We start from the raw sequence: 5170 nt of genomic DNA on the forward strand, positions 1-5170 counted from the left end.
AGAAGATGCTGAATGATGCCTTTTTTTGTTGTGCCTCTCCACAGACTCTGATTTTCTTTTGACACAATTAACAAGAAACACTCTTCTGTCTTCCCCACAAGAAACAAGAGGGTGTTATATGTTTCATCCTGCCCCCCAAAAAACCAAGCACAGAACACTTCTAGACCAGGACCTGCTGCCCTGAGGAAGATGACCCATGAAAAACCAGGTGTTAATCCAAGCCTCAAGCCACAGCAAGGCCCCCAGAGGGACAAGCCAAGTGCTGAGGGTGAGCCCAGCACAGACAAACAACACCCTCACCCTCGGGGTGGGAGCAGGGCTGGGGCAGAGGCAGTGCCCACATCCACCCACAGTCCCAGGCAAGACACTGAGCTGGCCTGGGCTCCTACCAGAGAGCACTCAGGCACTGCACAAAAACAAGCCTACAAACAGCACTCTCTGTAACAACTTTTCCAGCCAAAAAAAACCAGTAGAGGTACCTGCAGCAGAGCTTCAGGGTCCATCCGGAGCAGCAGGAGCCAGGACAGGAAACCAGCACAGCCACGAAGAAACACAGAAGAGAACACAAGCCCCCAAGCTGAGCTTAAATAGGGCTCCAGGGTGGGGTGGCAGAGGAGGAGGCCCCAGGTGTGCCTGCTCAGAGCCCTGGGGTTGGCCACAGTAACACAGGTGTTCCCAGTTGGCAATCGAGCCCAGGTGGAAGCAATCACCTTGAGTGCCTCAGTCCTGCAGGAAACCAACCTCCCAGCCCTCTGCTCGGCCCATGCAAAAGAGAAAACAACTGTTGATGACAGTCCTAAAAGGGGTTCTAAATGGATCAGTAACTCCTGCAGTTGGTTTTGCTTCAAAAGAGAGCAGTGGGTGCCTTAGCTCAGTGTCACGGCAGCTTGGCACCCATCCAAGGACAGCTATCCCCCCTCTGTGCTTCACACACCACACCAGGGTTTGGGCTCAGGGCTTTTTCCACAGTGTGTCTCATTAGGAAGTGTCTGTAAGGTGCTGGTGAACCTACTGAAGTCTTTAAACAACAGTAAAAAGAGCCTGAGGGGATGTTATTAAAAGAGTGGATGCCCCTATTTCTAGATGCAGAAGATTGTGTATGGGAGTTACCACACTACTTACACATGTGAAATCATTATTAACTGAAGAGGGTTAGGAGACCCTTCCTACAAGGGGCCCTATGGTACAGGGTGCTGTATGACAGCCCACTAACACAGCCAGTCCCTCAAAAGATTCCCCTGCTGCACACACTCTTGGACACAGCTGCACAATCTCCTTGCTGTGAATGAATGTAGGACTTTAAACCTTTTTGATTCTGTTCTGTGCTGAGATTTCTTCTGTTTAGTTCCAGCCGATTGTGCTGGGCTGGGTTTCCTGCCTCTGTAAAGGCCAGCTCAAAGCTGACCCCCCTCCCTGTCAGCCTCACAGACAGCTATGGGAATGGAGCACTCGAGAGCCTGGTCCATGTGGAATCATCTCAAACCCAGCCAAGCCCCCACCCTGCACACCCCACAGGAATGGAGCACGTGGTGTCATCGTGGCTGTCAGTCAGGCCATCCTGCTCGTTGTGAGCAGCTGGCAGATGCTCTGGAGCTCAGTTCCTCACCCCCCAGATGGCTGTCCTGCTGCAGGGGTGGTGTTACCCTGTTGGAGCGTGGCCTCGGTGACCCCGAGCTCAGCCCAGCCCTGCCCGTGTGGGTGCCCTGCCCTCTGAGCACAGGGCTGGGCTGTGGGCAGCCAGGAGCCCCCAGGCACGGGCACACACGGCAGACACCTGGGGCAGCAGCAACAGTGGGATTGTCCAACAGCCCCTCAGCCCCAGTTCCTAACCAAGCTCCTCTGGGAGTGCCTTTAAGGAGCCTTCATCAGTGACATCAGACCAACAAAGAGTGACAACGAGGGTCAAGTGTAAACCCTGAGCTCTGTGTGTCTCTCATACCCACCAACACACCTTGGGCAACGAGAAATAGCAAACAAACTTCTCCAGGAGGTAAAACTGCTTTATTTGCCATTGCTAATCTTGGTTGTATTTGCAATAAGGCAAGTGCTGGTCAATGCTCGTGATATCCAGTGTTCAGGAGAGAGCGGAGACTTTGTCCTTCCCATATAATCCAGGAAAACAGAAGTTCAGGGGAATGCAAAGGGTGCTTTTGATGTCCCAAGCCCTCAAATGGCACCATGTTAAAATCTGAAAAGCATTTTTGTCTTCTGGGAAGGAATGGTGTGAGAGGAACAGGGCTTTCTGTACAAGGGAGTCGCTGAAGTCCCCTGGGACTTTCCCTTCTAGTCCTGCTAATTGTCTGTACTGGATTTACAATCATTCCAGTCGCATTTTAAGTTCATCACCTGACAGGAAAGTTAAAGAAATAGATTTGGTACAACAGATGGGCATCCAGGGATGTATGGGAAGGCAATAAGGCCTGTTAGCAGATAGGGCATAAATGGGGCTGTGTTGCTTTTCTCCACCATGAGACTTCTTGGTGGGATCATGCAGTGGCTGGACCTCTGTGAAGCACAAGGCTGTTCTCCCAGTGTGCTCCTGCAAGGGTATTCCTAGAGGTTCTTCCTGTCCCATATTCAGGACCACGTGCAACCCTGGATCTACACTTTGGCTAAGCAAACACTCACACATACAGAAAAATGAGCTCCCACCTGCATTGGGCCCCGCGGATTTTTCCAGGAAACCTGGGCAGAGTTTTGTGTTTCTAATAAAACCAAAACAGTTTTTAAATCCAGCTTCAAGCTTCATTGCAAATATTTCTCACAGCCCTCTGTAGCAGGAATAATTACTGTCCTTATTTATCGGGTAGATTATACAAATCCCCTAGTAAGTAAATTGTAGGATTAAGGTTAATGTGCTAGATTAAACTGACAGATTTATTTACTTCCTCCAAGAAGGAAAGACGAAAGGATGGTGACCTATCATGTGTATTAATTCAACATTTAGCCCTGCCTCAGCTCCAGTGATTATCTCTGCAAATGCCAAGGCTCAGTCTAGATTCCAGTGCACTACAGCATACACAGAAGTTCTGTTGTCTCCAGTATTTTATCTGTTCAGCTCCTGATTTTTCAGATGGTAATGTGCTCTACTTTTGCAGTGCCTTCCCTCTGCAGTTTCAGAGGGCTCACAAGGAACTACTTCTGCATTCACCCCACAGAAAGTGTTACTGATCCTCATGTTACAAGTGTATTCACTCTGAGAGATTAATGCCAATTTTATTCTATGACTTGTCTGGATGAAGTGGACAATTTGTGCATAATTCAGAGTCACAGGGTCCTTTAGGAGTCCCTTGGAGTGATTCTTGTTGTAAAAGCCACAATCCAGGCTATGGAAATGTCCCAGACTGTACACACTTCAGAGCAAGGTGGCCATCTGGGCTTCCTGCTGTCTCCTGATACTGCCAGTCGTGTTGAGATCGAGGTGCCTGAGGGCTGATGCTGCAGCTGAGGGCAGGAATGAAAAGACAAGCAGGAACCTTCCCCTGAGGGCTGCACCGTCAGTGCACGGGCCTGAAGAGGGGCTGGGGCATCTCCTGCTTTCCTGCATCTCCTTCCCCAGCAGTGAGCAGGCTGCACCCAACAGCACTGCCCGAGCACGTGCATCGTTCTGAGGAGCACACACAGCCCAGGGCTGCCCAAGCAGATCATTTCCTGCAATGCAATGAAGGAATATTTTATGGGACTACTGAGATGGAGACTTCTGGCAACATGTTGTGTGTTCATCCCTGCACCACTTCACTACCCAGTGAAGTGGGGACAGAGAAACAGATACCAGGTGGAGCAACAGCTTTCCTACAATCACAAACAAGGAAAGTGGCAGAAGAAGGACTCTGGTCTCCAGAAAACTGACCTCCAGTGCCTAAACTCCCAGTTTTAGTGTTGTGAGCTCCCCAACAGTGGGATGTGGTCATGCACCAGAAGAGGCAACACTGTCTGGCACAGACCTGCCTTTCCTCATCCCAGCACTAGTGCCATCCTTCCCCAGTCTGGTAACCCTCCCAGAGGAACTTGGAAAAGCTGTATAGGTGCAAATGCCACCTATGTTTGCACAGCAGGCTGGGAGCAGGGCTGGGATTTACCTCAAAGCCAGTGACATGACCGTCTGCCTGTTCTCCCCCCTTCAAATAAAACATTGTCCCCACGTGCTGGCCTCAACAGGTTTCTATATTTATCCATCCTTATTTTAGGAGGCCTGCAGAAGAAAGGTATAGATTACAGATGTGGTGCTCCTCGACTTAGCTAAGGTTTCCAATAGGGATAGTTGTTCTGGGACAGAATCCCAGCCCAGAGTCATTTGCTGCTCGCCTGCCAAAGGGGACTGCAAGCATTGCCAGTGCTCTGCTGGACTGAGCCCCAACAGTTCACAGCATCTGAGGGAGGGGAGGAGAATTCCATGCTGGAATAGCTGGTTTGAAGTGCTGTACCCCACAGCGACAGCAGACTGTTTGCTAATACTAATGCAGTTTCCACAGAGAGACTTTAAGTTCAATTTTCAGAATGTGTTTCTGCTTGGGAGAGGGCCAGGATTAAACCCCTCCATCAGTTCAAAACTTCAGTGAGTTTTCAACAGAAAATCAATTCTGGTTTCACAGACTGTAGTTTTGCAAGACATGACTAGTTAGGAGGAGGAGGAGGAGATTCTAGAGACACATCCAGCTCCTCTTCTCTGTTATGTATAGAGAGAGTGTACAGGCCTGTCCCTCAGTCAGCAGTGGGATTTTGCTTGTGTCAGAAACAGAAGGACAAAAGGAATATAGGAAGTGATCCTGCAAAATGAAAAATTTCTTCAGAAATTTACTTGTAAGCACAGTTTCCTTTTTATAATGTGTGGCATGTGTTCAAAACTCCCCTCCACGTACACGCGATTTTTGCAGATAATATGACATATAGAGGTTCTCCAAAAAAAGAAGAAAACAAAAGCAAAGAACCAGAATGATAGTATCTATAAGAAAACGTGATAAAGACCATTTTCAAGGGCCAGTATAAACTTCTTTCCATCAAGATACTAAAAAAGGAAATAATTCTACCCAGAGATCTGGATCCTACAGAATTATCTTAGTTTGCAGGGGTCAAATAGTCACAGCATTTTGATGTGTTTACATCTGATAACTCCCAGTAGAGATAAACATATTTCGTGCTTGAAATGTAAGTTAACACTGGACATACTAAA

The sequence above is a fragment of the Pseudopipra pipra genome, chromosome 5 (assembly GCF_036250125.1).
Source record: "Pseudopipra pipra isolate bDixPip1 chromosome 5, bDixPip1.hap1, whole genome shotgun sequence".
NCBI lineage: Eukaryota > Metazoa > Chordata > Aves > Passeriformes > Pipridae > Pseudopipra > Pseudopipra pipra.